The sequence below is a fragment of the Balaenoptera acutorostrata genome, chromosome X (genome assembly GCF_949987535.1).
Source record: "Balaenoptera acutorostrata chromosome X, mBalAcu1.1, whole genome shotgun sequence".
Taxonomy (NCBI): domain Eukaryota; kingdom Metazoa; phylum Chordata; class Mammalia; order Artiodactyla; family Balaenopteridae; genus Balaenoptera; species Balaenoptera acutorostrata.
This window is the reverse complement of record NC_080085.1, coordinates 124,491,245-124,511,629: the sequence shown is the minus strand read 5'-3', so window position 1 is coordinate 124,511,629 and position 20,385 is coordinate 124,491,245. Positions and strand designations below refer to the sequence as shown.

Sequence of the window (20,385 nt, the reverse complement as noted above, 5' to 3'; positions counted from 1 at the left end):
TCTCTGCCCTTATAGGCTATACGGCACTTTTAGTATGATTTTTAAATGACCACTCTTTTATATATTAACAGTTTAGTTTGTGTCTAAGACTAATCACACGTATATGTATATTCATGTATATGTATGTATGTGCATATATGTATATAAGTGCATATATGTATATAAATGTATGCTTGATGCTTCTGAAATTATAATTAAGATCAATAATAATATATTGCATTTCCATAGCAATTTACATTTCCAAAGTACTTTGAAATATTTCATCGCATTTTACTTTTATTAATTGACATGTGTGCCTTAGTCTTTGGAACCTGCAAAGTCTCTGAAAGTCGGATAGATATACATGTGTGAGGCTGGGTAGTGCAACATAACCACTTTAGATATTCCCATATCCTAACCCTTGTGCAAATGCTAGAGAATAATGCTTCAGAATTCTCAGTTCTGAGTAGTCATTAATGTGAAGCAATGGGGTAGTATTCCACTTTTGAGTTGTAATCAAATGCACCATCTATATGCATAAATACATTTTAATTCATGACGTTATTATAGACATAAAAAGTTGACATATATTTGACTTAGGAGCAACACCTGAAGGTTTCTTGGAACCTCTCGACATTCTTTACTGACAGTTCTCACAAATCAGATTTTCTCCTATGGTTCCTTTCCTATTTCTGGTTAGATCAAGCTGGATGAATTATCTCCCTCTGTTTCATTCCTTAGCTTTTCCAGAGCCACATTTTGCTCTGGGAAGGGGAGAGAAAAGTCAACTGATTTTCTTCCTCAGCCTCAGAATGGGTGCAGTAATTTTCTATAATATATTTCAGGCTGTTATTCTCATCTTCCGAAGCAATTTATTATCTTTAACCTGATTTTTATCCCTAAGGCTAAATCATCATTTTTATATTGGGGATAACACAGCTGCTGGGGGATTGCATAAAGGACTGAGGAATAGTCAAATTGGAAGAAAAGCAAAGTTAACCCTTGACCAGCTGGTATATACTAAGTAATGTCAGGAAATGAATGCTATAGGGTTGTAGCCCCAGACTAGCCCCTGGAGGGGGGTGATCCAACCTTATTTATTAGCAAATTCCTGTGGGTCTCACGAGAGAATTCACTCTTGGCAGTGTAGGGAGTAATGACAGGTCCCGGATGAAGGCATACAAATAATCTGTTTTTGTTGCATGGATTTCTTACATTACCAAATGCAATACTTATGGTAATTATGATTTTTTAGAGAACCAGCTATACCCATGAACCTCAAAGAGATGGATCTGTTAGTTAAGAAATACCCAACTGACGAAAGGAATAATACCGTGACTACCTGTGTGCATGTCAGCCAGCTGAAGAAATAAAACATTCCTTATAGTTCATGGCTTTCACTCACCATTTCTGCCCTTCGGAAGTCTCAAAATCTTTCATTTGAACTAAACGCTCTCAGGCAGTGGGGGCTATGAAGGAGATGATTTGTTCCACAGTTAGCATGCCGCTTGGGAAGGTGGGGTTTAATCCTCTAGGGATCTCCCAAGTTCCAGAGGAAGTAGAAGGCTCTCAAGAAAGAGGACTGGGGAGCAGTATTCCGAACCCAGGCTGCTGTGGCTTAGAGACTTCCAAACTCGTCTAGCAACTTACTTGTCAGATTTCAAATTGAGCTTTCCACTTTAGGTTGAATATTGGGCTAAAAGCTAGCTGACATACTAACTTAGAAGATATTTCACTAACAGCTGCCCAAAGAGACTAAATATTTACCACACTTATATTTTTATAATATAAATATAAACTAATAAATCTAGACTAATATATTTACCACACAATATAGGATAAGGAAAGCAAATTAAGGAAAGATTATAAATGAAACTAGGTGTCATGTCCTGATTAAGAAAATGTAGTCCCTCCCCCCACCCACCCCCGGCCCAGTAACATGGGATTATTTTGGCGCCATAACCCAACAGAATACTTGACAACATTGCCATGTAATCATTCTGCAGGAAATCGGGCTTGGCTGAGTCTGGACTGAGAACATGGTGGCTGGTATAAACTGTAGTTTAGCTGACTACTTAGCATTGAAAGTAAAAAATAAACATGTAATTCCTGAAAACAAGGGATGGTTTATGAAATAAACATTTTCTGCTTTAGAAAAAAAGCTTTATGAAATTCAAGAGGGTTTTGTTTTTAAAACATTACTTACTAATTGCATTTAAGCATAAAAATAACTCTTATGGTTTTCTTTCAGCCTCCTCCATACTGTTGCATATACAATATTTAATTAGATGATTCATTAAATTTATGAATGTTTTCAACTCGTGTTGAATATAACTTATTAAATTTTAATTTTAAATGACGCTGTAATAACCTCTTTGGGAGTCATCCTGCTTAGGCTGGCTGTGACTGCAGACATTCACATATTCTGCCTGTGGAGCTAGAGGGGCTGCATACACGGACAACTCAATGGCTTTCCTTCCCTCTACTCTCTACCTGTCTTCAGCCCCGGTATAACTTAGCAACTTTTCTCATCAACTGATCAGTGATCCGCACATAGGAGGTAGTCAGCAAATGCTAAGTGATGCAAATATTTCTGTTTGAGCAGCCAGTGTAATCAAATGAAGTAATTGCAAGATTTTAAAAAGTCAGGTATCCCAGTTCTGTCTATAAGTATCTGTGCAATCTAGGGCCATCCCTTGACCTCTCTGGGTCTCAGTTTTCTTACCCGTCATCCAAATGGCTTAGACCCAGTGGTTTCTGAAGACCAGCCCAGGATTAACCTTCTCTACTTCCATGTCCCTCCCCTCTCATCCTGCCTACTGTCTCAGATCCATCTTTCCCGCCACTGAAGACACTGCTCTATGACTTACCTTAATGTCCGAGAGTTAAGTATTTGCTGTGCTTGCCATTTTTCAGATTTATCACCAACTTCTCCATTGCCATTTGGAGAAAAATAAAAATAGCTTTTCCCTGTAAACTGAGAATGTTGCTACATATTTGCGATCTGGATCATCAAGTGAAACATTCTTCTGGTTGGGAGTGGCCCTTGCCTTCCTGCCCTCAAGTTCCCTGGCTGCTTCCATTTAGTGCTTCGACGGGGAGTCATGAGGACCAGCTACCAGATCTCCATCTGCCACCAAATCCCTGTGTCACCAAGGGCCAGTCGCTTCCCAACTTGCACCTCAGTTTCCCCAGATGTCTAATTAGGGACCTTTATTTGATTAAAGCTAGAATCCATTATATTCTGATTCTTTGTGAATCTGTGTTTTAGGGTTGCCAGTTATTTAAAGACAAGAAAAGTCAGAAGAACTTTTAATGAGCACCTACTGTATGTCAAGATGGTAGGTATACTTTAAAGGTAAGGAAAGTGAGGAGCAGAGTGGTTAAAAAGCATGCCGAATCATTAATAAACTAACCAAGCTGCAGATGGCAGAGTCAGGACTTGAATCTGTGTCTGTCTGATTCCATAAGCCATACTGGCTGGAAAGGTTAGTTGGATGTGTTTTATTTTATTTATTGTATTTGGTAGGTGATAGGGAACAAGTTTTTAAGCAAGGGTTAGTGTGATTAAAGGCATAATTTTAAAAGGTCAGCATGATGGTGTTCCTAGAGGATAGCGGCCGTATTTAATTTCTCCCTTTACTTTCAGTATCTAACACAGTGTTTAGCAAATGGCACTTACATAATTGATGTTTATTGAATGGAGAGATGGATGGATGAATGACGGTGATGCATAAGTCATGAAATCAGAGAAAAGAGAAATACTAGTGGTAATGCTACTGTGATAATCTAGATATGAAGTAATAAAAATTTGAACCAGAGTGGTGGCAGTGGGACAGGACACATGCAAAGAGGAAAAATTGACTGGACCTAGAAACAAATTAAATGTGGGCACGAGAGACACCAAAATGGCTCCAAGGGCTTTTGAAGCCTTGTTGGTTGCCATTGATGGCTTGATATCATCCTCAGAATTCTGGTGGTCATCTTGTAATCAGGCATCTATTCACAAATGCAGGGGAGGGCTGCAAACAATAGAAGACAAGTGGAACACATTACCATCTGAATGAATTGTAAAACTGAATGCATTTATATTTGAGTTTGACCCACATAAGGACCGCAATACAGCAAACAGGAGGTGCTGGAGAAAATAGAGGATATAGGTCTCATGTAGAGGTTCATTGCAAGAGGCTATAGTTGACACTGATTTCTTTTAAACTATTTCAGCCTCACTTACCCCCTTCTTTTTCTTTACTCAAGACGTCTCCCTTTGGTATTGAACTGGGTACCGCTTATTCGCGAGTAGGGGTCTTCCAGCATGGAAAAGTAGAGATCATTGCCAATCACCACGGCAACTGTACCAGTCCAAGTCGCTCTCACAAAGTGAACACCTCATCGATGGGGTTGCTAAGAACCAAGAGGCGATGAACCTCACCAGTACCATCTTTGACGCCAAGAAGCTGATCGGATGCAAGTTTGATGATGCCACAGTTCAGTCAGCAGGAAGCACTGGCCTTTCCAAGTGATTTGTGGAAAGGGAAAGCCCAAAGTAATTGTAGATTATAAAGGAAATAATATTTTTTCCCCTAGAGGAGATCTCTTTCATGGTTCTAAGCAAGATGAAAGAGTTTGCTGAAGCCTATTTAGGGGAAAAAAGTAGAAATGCAGTAATTACTGTTCCAACCTACTTAAATGATTCACAGTGTCGGGCCACCAAGGCTGCAGGGATCATCACTGATCTTAATATCCTGGGAGTCATTAATGAGCTTATTGCAGCACCATGCTCCATGGCTTGGATTTAAAAAAATAAATCCCAAAACACCTGACGCTTTAAAAAAGAGAAACGTGCTGATATTTGACTTAGGTAGTGGCACCTTTGATGTATCTATCCTAAACATCCAGGATGGCATCTTTGAAGGAAAATCCACAGCTGGTGACACACATCTGTCTGGGGAAAATTTTGATAACTGTATGGTGAATCACCTGGTTGACGACTTCAAATGCAAGCGCAAGAAGCATACAGCCTCCAACAAGCAGGCAATGTGCCGCACCGAGGCTGCATGTAAGAAGGCAAAATGTATTTTGAACTTCTTTGCTCACCCCGGGCTTGAAATTGACTGGTTCTATAAGGGTGTGGATTTCTACCCTTCCATTTCCTGAGCCCACTTTGAGCAGCTCAGTGCTTATCTCCTCCGTGGTACCTTGAAGCACGTACAGAAATCTCTGAAGGATGCCCAATTTGACAAGAGCCAGGTTAATGGAACTGTGCTAGTGGGTGATTCCACTTGTATCCCAAAGTTCCAGAAATTGCTGAAAGATGTCTTGAATGGAGAGGAGCTCAACAAGACCACCCACCATGATGAGGCCACGGCGTGTGGTGCAGCTGCACAGGCAGCTCTTCTCACAGGCAACAAATCAGAGCATGTGCAGAGAAGCCCGTTGATGTTACCCCTTTCCCAACAGGCACTGAGACAGCAGGGAGGATGTGACATCCCTTATCAAGAGAAGCACCTCAATGCCTCCAAAGCAGACCCAGATGTTCCCAGCTTACCTTGACAACAAGACCACTGTCTTAGCAAAAGTGTATGAGGGAGAAAGGGCTTTAATGAAAAGAAACTGCTTGGCAAGTTCGTACTTTCTGGGATCCTCTAGCTTACTGTGGTGTTCCTGACACCCAGGTGACCTTTGACAGGGTCACCAATACCATCCTCAGGGTACCTGCTGCAGACAAAAATGCTGGCAGGAAGAACAAAATCCACATTACTAATGACGAAGGCTGTTTCAGTAAAGATAATATTGACCAGATTGTAAAAGAAGCAGAAAATGATGGAGTAGAAGGTGAAGTCAATAAAGATCGGATAGCAGCCAGAAGCACTGCAGAAATCTGCACCTTCAGTGGCATGCAGATGGTTGGAAATCCTACTGGGAGACTCCATTTCAGTCAAGAAGATAAAAGGAAGGTTCTTGAAAAGTGCCAGGAACTGTTAAACTGCCTCGAGTGTAACCAGAGCTGAATGTTAAGTGGGCTTCACTCCGCAGTGGGATCTGGCCGCTGGGGCTTCCCCAGCGCAGCCGAGCCTCGGGTTAGTATCAGGGAAGTGGGCTAACAGTCATTCTTTGGAGAGACTTTCCTGGTCTCCACAGTCATTTATGCAGTTTCAATATTTCATGCTTATTTTGCAGCATCAGTGTGTATGTTTGAAAAAGGACAGATTCAAAACTTAATGATAAATATTAGTAAGTTTATTCAACATTTTAATATTAAGCTTCTACATCTTGTGGGTTATGAACTTCATCACATATTTTCACACCTGCAGTTTGTGTCTGGTGACTAGTTTGGGAATTAGCACTTATAAAATATTTAAACACTTAACTTTGGTAGTAAGGAAGAGGTTGTATTACCATATCACAGTCTCACCACTTTAATAACAATGACCACTTATGAGCAAATATTGTGTCTGTAAACTTGTATAAACACTGTGCCCTACTCATCTGTGTACTACAAGAGAGTTTACTACTTGTGGTCACATCTTCTGTGTATTTCTTCAAAAGGGCTTCATAGCCCACTGGTGTCTGTGTCTCTCAATTTACAGAAAAACTACAGTCCTTCTCAGGTCCAAGTTGCCATTTGCGGTTTTAAGTCTTCTCATTGTACGTTGCTTAACAAGGGCTGGAATGTTCTGTGTTGCTGCTGATGGTTCATACATTGACTTCTGTGTAAAAACATAGAAGACATATTCTGTTGATTTAAGGAGGAAGAGATCTGTTTCTCACCCTTCATAAACTCAACACAATTTCCATGAAACTGTGGTTGGAATCACAACTTATCACTGAATCTTATAGTATTTGTGAGTTTTAGAAAAGAAATATTTCTTTGTGTATCACAGTTATGGTACCATAGTTTTACTGTCGTTCTTAAGGGTAGGTCGAGACCTAAAGGAGAAGAATTGTTGTTTTCAGCATTCAGGTCAACTCTATAGAATTACATGGGATTCAGTGTGCCGTGGATTATTGTCATTGTGACTCACAATGGCCTGCTTGTGTTTTGGGGCTGCCTGACCTCCCCACTTAGTCTCTTCCCCATACACTTGATGGACCGACTTCTGAGATGGAAAGTTACCTTAACATTGGCTTCAGGAAAGCCAGAGAAGGAGGACAACTGTGTCAATATCATTGTTGGTTTTACATTATAAACACTGTGTTCACCCAGCTCGTAGTTAATAAAGAGTATTGAGCCCTTGTTACTTCCTATAAGTTGAGAACAAATTCCATCAGGAGGTACCAAGGAGGCCTTCTGAAGAGTGCAGTGCCTTTGAGAAGAGGGGACATACCATGAAAGAAGACATCATATGTGGCACATATATACAATGGAATATTACTCAGCCATAAAAGGAAACAAAATTGAGTTATTTGTAGTGAGGTGGATGGACCTAGAGTCTGTCATACAGAGTGAAGTAAGTCAGAAAGAGAAAAACAAATACCGTATGCTAACACATATATATGGAATCTAAAAAGAAAAAAATGGTTCTGAAGAACCTAGGGGCAGGACAGAAATAAAGACGCAGATGTAGAGAATGGACTTGAGGACACGGGGAGGGGGAAGGGTAAGCTGGGACGAAGTGAGAGAGTGGCATGGACATATATACACTACCAAATGTAAAATAGATAGCTAGTGGGAAGCAGCCGCATAGCACACGGAGCTCGGTGCTTTGTGACCACCTAGAGGGGTGGGATAGGGAGGGTGGGAGGGAGGCTCAAGAGGGAGGAGCTATGGGGACATAGTTATGCATATGGCTGATTCACTTTGGTGTATTTCAAGGAATTAGCTTATACAATTGTGGGGGCTGGCAAACCTGAAATCTGAAACTCAGGCTGGAATCTTGAGGCAGAATTTCTTCTTAATGGAAGCCTCAGTTTTACTCTTAAGACCTTTCAACTTATTAGGTGAGGCCCACCTATATTATTGAGAATAGACTCCTTTATTTAAGTCTACTCATTGTAGATGTTAACCACAGCTACAAAATCCCTCCATAGCAACACTTAGGTTAGTGTTAGATTAGGTAACTGGGCGCATCACACTAACCATTACAACATTCTCTGTGGGCCTACACAGACACTCTTGAGTATTCAAGGGAATAGTCCCCGCTCTGAACTCTCACAGCATTTTGTTTTCACTTCTCTTACATACTTATGTAGTTAATCCATTCTTACTTGTCAGGATGAAGTACCAGGCACTGAGTTAGATGTTGAGGATTCAGAAGTGAGTAAGATAACTGTGTGTACAGTCAAGAAAAGAGACTGCTTCATAGTTCTGAACATCGTGTCTTGTATGTAACAGGTATTCCAGTGTTTGAATTAATACAGAACATTTTGGTACCCAAAGGTGTCACTAATATTCATGCTCAAATCATCAACATGTATATTCTAATCCTCTTTTATTCTTTGGGTAAATTTCATGATAGGTGTGTTATGAATATAAGCCTATAATCAATACAGTACCTTAGTTCAAGCATACTTTGATGCTGATGGAATTAACACAATTTCAGGAAATCTATTCACTTTAGCCAAAAAATCAGTACATTTGTGGCAATTCATTGGAATTTGGAAATATTGCCAAACCTGGATATTTCACATGATAAATATAGGCTGTGGTACAACTTTCCCAAAAAACTAATTGATTCAGTGATTCAATGGAGATTCAAAGAGGAAGCATACCTAGGTCCTTAGTGTCCTAAAGGTTAACCTTTAAGTCAATTGTAAAGAATTAATAAAGAGAAACCTCAATTAAATAGAGTTGGGAGACCAGAAGGGGGCGCTCTCATGCCCTGTGACCATAGCAGAGCCCAACAAGAGGAAGAAAGAATCCTTTTCTTTCCTGACAAGTACTGAGCCAGTGAAAAGCTATGGACTCTGTTTTCTGTAGCCCTCCCAGCATCCTTTTCCTCTGTAAGCGCGTTCTTCCCTTGCCCTGAAGGGACTTCCATGTTGCTCGCCAGGGTTGCAGACCTGAATTGCAATTCTCTGCTGACCCCTAATAAACCCATCTTTGCTGGAGAAATATCTGGCGGTCTACTTATTTCAGGTCAACATTTTGCTGGCCCGTATGGAGAACGGAGAAGGCTCCCCGTGGCTCCAGGGCTGGTGAGCGAACAGGTGTGTTACCCACAAACTGAGCCCACCGTGCTCGCGGCTTTTCTCACCAATCCTGGAGTTTGAAGTTATCTCTTTCTCCTGAATCCAAGCTCACAGTCTCTTTGCATTGAAAGCTCTCCAGGCTTTATTCAGGACCTATCTTAAGGTTTTGTTCTTTCTGGTTAAGGTCTTGTTCTGTATGTGAGTACTCATTTGGCTCTTTTATCTGATTTTGAGATCAGACCATTTCAACCAAAGCTGGCTGAAAAGCCATAGGCCCATTCCTTTGGAATAGGGGCTGTTCTCTGGAAACTGGCTGAACAAGTCTCTGGCTTAGTTCCTCTGGGACCAAGCTGTTTCCGTAGAATTGGCTGATATCAGTTTGCAAGCTGTTTGCTTTGAGCTGTTTGAAAATTGTTCCTTTACTCTAGAGAAAAATATCTGAGAACCGTGATCCCAGTTACCTAAATATTTTGAGGGTGCTCCTCCCACACAGGGACTCCGGCCGATTTTATGTTTAAAAACCATGGTTCTTCCTCACTCCCATTTCTAACTGAATGGACTGATCTTACCAAAGGAAATTTAGAGTATCAATGGCCATTAACTTAATTTTCTTAAAACAAAATTGGGTTATAATAGCTCAAAAGTTTCCAAAACTGAGTGGAATGCCTGTTTTGATTGGTAGGTTGGTATTTTGAGGCTTCCAAACACTGTCAGGACCCTGTAATTGCGTCTCTTCAAAATAAGAATTTAAGATTAACTGAGGCAAGCAAAGAAAGAAAGATCAAATGGCTCCTGAAGTCTCAGGCTCTGCTTCCTTCTTTGTCTTGGGCTCTGCCTCCAGTGCCATCTTGTCTCCCTCCCTCAGCTCCACGTGGTCAGACTCCACCCCCAGCGCCATCTTCCTCTTTCCCTTCTCCACTGCCTGTACCTCCTCTATACTCTCAATCTCCGCATAGTAATTCTCTCACCGAACTTCCTCTTTTCTCTGAAATTTACCCACTGCCTTTTCCTCTGAAATTGTCAGAACCTGTCCCTTTAAAATTAAGCCTTCTGAGGATCCAGAGGCTAAACCCTTAATTTCTTACATTCCCTGGACTGAAGCTGAACTGTGAACCATAGTTGAAGATTTTCCCAAAGTAACTAAAGAGCCTCACAGATTTACTGAGGAATTTAATATAGTCATTTAAACTTATCAACCTGGTTTGTCTGACTTATATCAGCTAATTCATATACTTGTTGGTGAAGGCCAGGCCCAGCATTGGATGAAAACCACTAACTGGTAAAATCCTAAAGGGTTTTTAGAATTACAACTGAAAGACCAGCCCGCTAACTTACCATATCAACTGGCTTAGGCAGTTGCTGGGTGACTTCACTGAGCAATTCTTAGGACTTTTGCAAAGCCTGTTGATTTGAAGAAAATTTATCTTTGCACACGAAGAGAAAATCTGATGAACCAGAGTTTGGGTCTTTTGAGCATGAGCCACCCATTCTCCATGCTTGGCCCTTGCAATAAACCTTTCTCTGCTCAAAAAAAAAAAAAAAAATCTGGTGAACCTGTTCCTGACTATTGCAGTTGACTTCAGGTTGTTTTTAAGGAAAGGAAAGTTCTGGTCTTCCTTCAGATGTTGATTTCACCCAGGTAGCTTTTAACGGTGTTTATTAATGGGATGAGCCAGGACCTTTCCCTTCTAATAAAAAGGCCCAGGATGGAATGGGAAACTATGTCCACTCCAGATTTAATTAATCTGGCAAACCAGCGCTCTTACACTTTTTTTTAAAGATTTTTTATTGAGTATAGTTGCTTTACAATGTTGTGTTAGTTTTTACTGTACAGCAAAGTGAATCAGCTATACGTATAAATATATCCACTCTTTTTTGGATTTCCTTCCCATTTAGGTCACCATAGAGCATTGAGTAGAGTTCCCTGTGCTATACAGTAGGTTCTCATTAGATATCTATTTTATATATAGTAGTGTATATATGTCAATCCCAATCTCCCAATTCATCCCACCCTTCCCTTCCCCCCTTGGTATCCATACGTTTGTTCTCTACATCTGTGACTCTATTTCTGCTTTGCAAATAAGTTCATCTATACCAGTTTTTTCAGATTCCACATATATACGTTAATATACGATATGTTTTTCTCTTTCTGACTTACTTCACTCTGTATGACAGTCTCTAGGTCCACCCATGTCTCTACAAATGACCCAATTTCATTCCCTTTTATGGCTGAGTAATATTCCATTGTATATATGTACCACATCTTCTTTATCCATTCCTCTGTTGATGGACATTTAGGTTGTTTCCATGTCCTGGCTATTGTAAATAGTGCTGCAATGAACATTGGGGTGCATGTGTCTTTTTGAATTATGTTTTTCTCTTGGTATATGCCCAGTAGTGGGATTGCTTGGTATTTGCCCAGTATGGTTTTCTCTTGGTAAATTGCCTAGTAGTGGTATATGCCCAGTCACATGGTATTTTTAGTTTTTGAAGGAACCCCCATACTGTTCTCCATAGTGGCTGTATCAATTTACATTCCCACCAACAGTGCAGGAGGGTTCCCTTTTCTCTACACCCTCTCCAGCATTTATTGTTTGTAGATTTTGGGATGATGGCCATTCTGACCGGTGTGAGGTGATACCTCATTGTAGTCTTGATTTGCATTTCTCTAATAATTAGTGATGTTGAGCATCTTTTCATGTGTTTGTTGGCCATCTGTCTTCTTTGGAGAAATGTCTATTCAGGTCTTCTGCCCATTTTTTGATTGGGTTGTTTGTTTTTTTGATATTGAGCTGCATGAGCTGTTTGTATATTTTGGAGATTAATCCTTTGTCCGTTGCTTCGTTTGCAAATATTCTCTCCCATTCTGAGGGTTGTCTTTTCATCTTGTCTATGGTATCCTTTGCTGTGCAAAAGCTTTTAAGTTTAATTAGGTCCCATTTGTTTGTTTTTATTTTTATTACTCTAGGAGGTGGGTCAAAAAAGATCTTGCTGTGATTTATGTCAAAGAGTGTTCTGCCTATGTTTTCCTCTAAGAGTTTGATAGTATCCAGTGTTACATTTAGGTTGTCTTACACTTTAGATGAGTCTCTTCCATGGAAGACCATCAAAATTCTTAACATTCAACTCCAGCAATTGAAGGCTCCTAAATGAAACCAAACCCCTCCTAGTTTCTGCTATTATTGCAAAGAGCTAAGACATTGGGAAATAGATTGTTACAAATTTAAGCATTTTAGGCATCTTCAGCCTTCTAATTGCCTCTCTGATGTCCTCTCAATTCTCAATGACAAGGTTCTGAGGAAATACAAGGGCTCTTTCCCAGTCCTCCCTCTTAATTGGCTTGGTGAAACATTTCCCCAAATTGGGGCTGAGTCTCTCCCAGTCCTAATTCACACCAGAACCCTTAGTACTCAACCTTACGACTGTGAAGCAGCAGCCACCTCACAGTACTAAAACAGTTGAAATAGTGGGCATCTCTGGTGTGTCTCAAGAGGTTCATGTCTCTGAACCTGTTTCCTTTTTTTTAGACCCTTTGAGGGATATACACTCTTTTCTTCTTATTCCTCTGACTCTATCCATCTTGTAGGCTGAGACTTCTCAGAGAAATATCATGCCAGAATTATTTTCTCCCAAAAGGGGGAAATAATCCTAGAATTTGACAGTAGTCATCAAAGTAACCAAGCAGGTAAATTAAGTGACCCTTTGACATCTCTTATTTGTTCCATCTCTGACGGCACTAGAGCTAATTCTGGAAACACTGGTCATTTGTTCCTATTGAATCAGCCACCACTTTCCTTATGGCCAAGATCTTCAACTGATACTGGCAAAATTCACAGTGCACCTCCCATCAGGATTCAAATATTGGGTTGGCCAAAAAGTTCCTTTGGGTTTTTCCAGCGGTTACAGAAAAACCCAAATGAACTTTTTGGCCAACCCAGTAGCTCCCTCAAAACCTCTTCCCAGAATTAATCAATATCCTGTAAGTAAAGAAGCCCTTCAAGGCATAAAGCCCATAGTAGATTACAAGGCTCAAGGCCTCATTATCCCTTGTAGTAGCCCCTGTAACACTCCCCCTTTACTGGTGAAAAAGCTAAGGGCCAAGGGTGGAGGTTTGTCCAGGGCCTCCAAGCAATAAACAACATTGTTATCCCTCAACATCCCGTTGTTCCTAATCCTCATACTTTACTAACATCCATTTCTACTGGAAGCAAATTCTTTACTGTAATTGACATATGTAGTGCATTCCAGTTGATGAAGCTAGCCAGTACTTTTCTGCCTTCACTTGGGAAGAAAAACGATTCACCTGGACAGCAATACCTCAGGGTTTTCTAAGACTCCTTCTTATTTCTCTCAAACCCTGAAGGCTGATCTGGATGACATAAAGTTCCCTAGAGGTATGACTTTGTTGCACTATGTGGATGATTTGCTTCTTTGCTCTCCTCAAGCCTCCTCACAGGAAGACAGCATCCACTTGCTAAAGCTTTTAGCCTTAAAGGGACAAAAGGTCACCAAAGAAAAATTGCAGTTTGCCCAAATTCAGGTTCGGTATTTAGGGCATCTGATATCAGAACATAGATCCAGATATACTTCATGGTGTCCTAAGTTTCCCAAAAACCCAAAACTAAGTGCTAACTGTGAGGTTTTCTCAGGCTAATTGGTTATTGCTGAAATAGGATTCCAAATTTGTCTCTTATGGCCAAATCTCTGTATGTTTTACTAAACAATAACAACTTGGACCCAGTTTTATGGAAAGATCTGGACAACCTAGCTTTCAAGAACTTAGGGAGAGTTTGATGAACCTACCTGCCATTGGACATCCCAGTTATCAGATTCCCTTTTTTCCTTTTGTATATGAAAAGGAAGGGCATGATCTTGGGGTACTCACCCAAAAACACAGGGACCAATATCAATGCATAAGGTATTATAGCCAGCAACTTGACCCTGTGGTGTGGGGAAATGCGCCTTGCCATAGAGCCATCATGGTTACTACCCTTCCATTAGAACCACTGGGAAAGTTTTTGTGGGATCTCCTTTTAACCACTTTGGTACCTCATGCAGTAGAAGCTCTCCTGAATTCTCATCAAACTCAACATTTCTCAACCATCTGCCTCACCTCCTATGAAGTCCTTTGGCCAGCTGCCTCTCACATAACTCTTTATGTTGTAATAACCTTAACCCGGCTACTTTTCTCTGCTCCATTGCTGACAAAGTCCCTCATGACTGCTTAAGACTGATGGACCACCTCCTCTGTCCTCATAATGATCTACAGGATATTCCATTGGGTAACGTTGACTTCTCGAGGTTCACACTTAAAAGGTAACAATGGCAAATATTGTCCTGGATATGCTATTACGACTCCTTTTGATGTTGAGGCAGCATGTTTACCTATGGGTACTTTGGCCCAACAGGCTGAATTATATGCTCTTACATGGGCTTGTGGTTTAGCTAAAGACAAAACTGCCAATATTTGTACTGATAGTAGATATGCTTTTGGAGTAGCTCATGATTTTGGAATATTGTGAAAGCCACGTGGCTTCCGTACTTCCAGTGGAAATGAAATTAAAATTGGTTCCCATGTACAGGAATTATTCAATACAATACTTTTATCGGCCACTTTAACTATTATTAAGATTCTGGGGCATTCTAAACTTGATTCTCTGGAAGCTAGGGGAAATCACCTAACTGATATTACTGCAAGGAATGCCACCCTTAAAGGGACCACCAGTAGCCAAACCTCTGTTATGGTCCAAAGGAATATTTCTCCAAATGATAATATAGAAAAACTGTCTAGAGAGACCCAACAATTGGCCTTAGAAAAGGAAAACCAAGATTGGAAATTCAACAATTGTTGGTTTTATAAAAAGAGAAAGCTCTGGTTTGGACCAAATAACAACTCTGTCCTACCAGAGACTCCAAAATTCCCACTCCTCACCACTGTATATGCATCAAAACATTGGGCTCCTGACAAAATGATAGCCTTCGTGGATCAATATTGGTGGGGAAACATTAATAAGACTTCAAAAAGTGCCAATCTCACTTGTCCCACTTGTCCAAAGTACAATCCAGGGAAGCCTGTTTGTACTGCTCCTGGACATTTTAAACTGCCTAATGGACCATTTGAGGTCTGGCAAATGCATTTCATACAACTTCCTCTGTCTAACTGATATAAATATTTTTTAGTCATGGTCTTTATGTTTTCACACTGGACTGAAGCCCTCCCTTACAGACAGGCTACTGCCTCTTCTGTGGCTAAAGTTCTTTTGGAAGGCAGCTATGCTCACCACTGTACTACCAATGCTGGTTAAAGTTCTTTTGGAAAAGATTATCCCTACCAGGGGAACTCCTCTTGAACTTCATAGTTATTGGGCAACCCATTTTACTGGTTAGGTTCTTCGACAAGTCTGTGCTGTTTGACTGGTTTTACAACACTTTCACTGTGCTTACCATCCTCAATCCTCTGCTTAGTCGAATGTACTAACAGCAGTATTAAGACTCAATTGGCAAAATTTGTAGAGGCTCTCCAAATACCTTGGCAAAAAGCATTGCCATTGGTCTTTCTAAATCTCAGATCCACCCCTTCTGGAACTTATAGACTCTCACCCATCCTGTAGTGACAGGATGCCCGATGCACTTGGGTTCTGCTTCTTTTGACCCACAACTGATAAAAGGAGATATACTACAATATTGCAAAGGCCTAATTGCTTCCATTAAAAATAATCATGTTTTGGTAGAGCAGTCTTCACAGTGTACCCTTGGGAGACAAAGACCTTAAGCATCACACCTTACAACCTGGTGATTTCATCTATTGGAAAAGACACCTCCAGAAGAACTCTCTTCACTTCAGCTGGAAAGGCCCCCAACAAGTACTGCTAATCAACCTTTGAGCTGTCAAACTCCCAAGAAATAGATCTTGGATTCGTGTGACACACCTAAAGAAAGTGCTAAACTCTGACTGGACCTGCACATCACCTGGTGACTTGAAAGTAAAGATTTCCTGGAATTGAAGCTGATGTCATCTGATGAGACAGCTTTCCCAAGATATTTGGACCAGACCTGTGGAAGTTTGTTGCCAAACCTTTGATGATGACATAACGCTTCACATGATTTCCAATGTCTATGATCTTGACAACATATGGACTTCAGATAAAAAGTGCCTAAAAATTCTCTATCCTACCCCTCCTTGTTACTCAAATGTGACCTTGATAGGTTTCCAATCTGTGCACTTTCCCTACGATGTGAGATACTGCACCCAGGAAAGGAAAGACCTCTGACATTGAGGGATAAAAAGCCACTGCAACTAGAAAACCTGACTAGATCAGTGATGGTTTCGAAGAAAGAGCTTGATCAAAAGGGGAAATGTAAAAATTTAATAAACAGAAACCTCAATTAAATAGAATTGGGAGACCAGAAGAGGGAAGTCTCTTGCCCTGCAATGACAGCAAAGCCCAACAAGAAGAAGAAAGACTCCTCTTCTTTCCTGGCAATGACCCAGCCAAGGAAAAGCCATAGATTTCCTTGTTTACTATAGCCTTGCTAACTTCCTTTTCCTCTCTACCAAAGTATTCTCACTCAGCAAAAAAAAGAATGAAACAATGCCATTTGCAGAAACATGGATGGACCTAGAGATTATCATACTAAGTGAAGTAAGTCAGAAAGAGAAAGACAAATACCATATGATATCACTTACATGCGGAATCTAAAATATGGCACAAATGAACGTATCTACGAAACAGAAACAGACTCACTGACATAGAGAACAGACTTGTGGTTGCCAAGGGGGAGGGGGCGGAGGATGGATTGGGAGTTTGGGGATTAGCAGATGCAAACTTATATAAAGAATGGATAAACAACAAGGTTCTACTGTATAGCACAGGGAACTATATTCAATATCCTGTGATAAACCATGACAGAAAAGAATATAAAAAAGAATGTATATATATTTACAACTGAATCACTTTGCTGTACAGCAGAAATTAACACAACATTGAAAATCAACTGCACTTCAATAATAATAAAAAACGTATTCTCCTTCCCTTGCTATGTGGGGTCTTGCATGTGGCTTATCATGATTGCAGACCCCAAATTGTCATTCTCTGCTGATCCCGAATAAACTTATCTTTGTTAGAGAAATGTCTGGCAGTCTGTTTGTTTCAGGTCAACACAATTTATCAACATTTCAAGTTGCATTTTTTTTTTTTAAAGAGCTTCTACTGTATTTTTTTTTAATTAATTTATTTATTTATATTTTTGGCTGTGCTGGGTCTTCGTTTCTGTGCGAGGGCTTTCTCTAGTTGCGGCAGGCGGGGGCCACTCCTCATCGCACTGCGCGGGCCTCTCACTATCGCGGCCTCTCTTGTTGCGGAGCACAGGCTCCAGACGCGCAGGCTCAGTAGTTGTGGCTCACGGGCCTAGTTGCTCCGCGGCATGTGGGATCTTCCCAGACCAGGGATCGAACCCGTGTCCCCTGCATTGGCAGGCAGATTCTCAACCATTGCGCCACCAGGGAAGTCCCAAGTTGCATTTTTACTGGGTGGTTGTGGCTGTTGTGAAATAAAACTAGAAATTATAATAAGCTTAATTATTCCATTATCATTGTCTCCCACCAAGAACACCTAGGAGACTATTGAAAACACCATAAGTTACATATTTAAAAAAATTGGTATGAATTTTAAAACTTTGTTTTAATTCTGTGCATCTGTACAATACTCTGTGTTTTTGAAAATCAATAAAATAATAGGTATTCACTGAATACTTCCTACGTGCTATATTCTAAGTAAATATAATCTCATTTATTCTTTTCAGCCACCCTGTTTGTTAGGTACTGTTATTCTATATTTATAGATGAGGAAAGTGGGGCTCAGAGGCCACACAGCTAGCAAGTGGCAAAACTGAAATTTAAACCTAAATCTGCTTGACACTAAGGATGTATTATTTTTATTATGCCACATTATATTATGCCACTTTATTCATTATTTTGTTGTGCAAAAAATGTCTCAATTAGTAGCCAAGCTAATATGCTTATCATTTAAAATTACATAACTATAGATTATTTCAAAGTTGTCAAACACCATCACTTGTCCCATATTTTGTTAATATTTTTCCATATGGTGCTCTTTTTAGCTGATAAAATAAATAGTAATTCTCATGTCTGCTTTTAGAAATCTGTATTAAAAATGAATGGTTGGGGCTTCCCTGGTGGCGCAGTGGTTGAGAATCTGCCTGCCAATGCAGGGGACACGGGTTCGAGCCCTGGTCTGGGAAGATCCCACATGCCGCGGAGCAACTGGGCCCGTGAGCCACAGCTACTGAGCCTGCGCGTCTGGAGCCTGTGCTCCGCAACAAGAGAGGCCGCGATAGTGAGAGGCCCGCGCACTGCGATGAAGAGTGGCCCCCACTTGCCGCAACTAGAGAAAGCCCTCGCGCAGAAACGAAGACCCAACACAGCCAAAAATAAATTAATTAATTAATTTAAAAAAAAAATGAATGGTTGGCTTAATCCCTTTCTGGATGTCAGGTACCATTTTTTTCCCTCTCATGAATAGCACTTTTTATTTTGCAAGTCCGCTAAGTTGTTCAAGGATGATCTTGTGAAACCTCTTCCTCATAAGCTCCATCTTTTTCATATTAAGAAGGGAAGTGAGAAATGGTTTTTAAAATAGGAAAATGAACTTTGTAATTTGTCCATTTGAATCTGATGTGTATCAAATGACATCTGACTGGCTATATGATGAGACCAGTGGGGTAAAATGAAAACCAGAGGCAACATTTTGCCAGATCCTGCTATAAATGAACCTTAAGAAGTATACCTGGGCTAATGATAAAGTAACCGTATGATTTACTCTCCTAGATCCTTTTGAGAGTGAAAGCGGTATGTCTTAATAATGATGCTGGGATAGCAGGCATGAACCTGAACGTAGGATCACACTGTCTCATGGACATCACCATGAAAATACTGTTTGCTATGTCAGAATTTTAATGCTAAATTAACATGTACTAGAAATTGCCATTTCTCTTTGTTCTAATTCAACCAGCATTTATTAACCATCTACCATGTGCTAGGTTCTGTGATGTATGTTGTGTACAGTATCGGAGGATGGGTTCAGTACTGGAGGATAATTTGGATGGTAGGAAAGATGAGTTCTCTGGGGGTATAGCAGAGGTGAAGAATTGTGATTCAAATTTGGGATGGAGGAGGGAGGATTATGAAAGACTTGAAATGTTTGAGCTAAGCCTTGAAGGATGAAGGTTTGATTGAAAGTAGGACTTTCAAGACAGAGGGTAAAAAGCATAGATGATGGCACTTGGGTGTGGAGGTGCATGTGAGTTAGGTGAAAGTAGAGTAGGTTGGTGTGGCTTGAAAAGTCAGTTATGAGCAAGATTGTGAGGGCTTCATCACCTTAAGGGCCTCTCCATAAGAAGGAAAAGCAGAATACTCGTTATATAAATCACTCAAAAAAAGAATCAGATAATACCATGAGTAAATTTCAATGTTTTCCCCAAGCAACATATCTTCACATATTTTTTTCATTCATTAAACCAGTGTTACTCATAGTGTGGTCCTCAGACCAGCAGCATAGGCTTCACTTGGGAGCATATTAGAAATACAAATTCACGCTCCCCAACCTGAACCACTGAATCCAAATTTCTTGTGATGGGATCCAAGAAACTGTTTTAACCGTCTCTCCAAGGGAATTCTTAATGCTCATTAAAGTTTAAGAAGCACTGCATTAAACATTTATCAGGTGCCTCTTTGCTGTCAGCTTCCGTGTTGGACACTGGAGATATAGAGTTGAGTCGAATGAGGTACAGTTTCAACCCCCGGTGGCCGAACAGTAACACCTAAATGAAAACCCCCTGTATGAGAGGCAAGCCACAAGGGGATGAAATTGTCAGCTAGGATGTAATGCTTTACTGCTAGGTGTTCCATGACTCCAATACTAAAAATCAAGATATATTCCAGAATTTTCCAGGGAAACATGGGAACCTTTCCTTAGCATCTAAAGCAAACATTTGTTTCCCTGTGTATAACTTTTTAATAGAGCTGAATTTGTCTTCAGAAGTAGTTCAAATGCTTGTAATGATTTGGAAGAAAGATGTACTATTTAGGTTTTATCTTTTTAAGAAGTTTGTTTACATTTTCTGCTCTTGTGTTATGTTCATCAGTTCAGAAACATTTAAGCACTTGATCATCCTTAGCCATGGGCAGTTATTCTTTTTTATTATCAAATAGTTCAAATATACTGAAATACCCATCTACCTATCATGCAGATTTAA

At 40.3% G+C, this 20,385-nt stretch overlaps 1 pseudogene; it reads left to right on the top strand.

Moving 5' to 3' along the window:
- Positions 1-5,990, top strand: part of LOC103009231 (heat shock-related 70 kDa protein 2-like) — a 57,796-nt pseudogene extending 51,806 nt beyond the window's left edge.
- Positions 5,991-20,385: the final 14,395 nt, after the last annotated feature.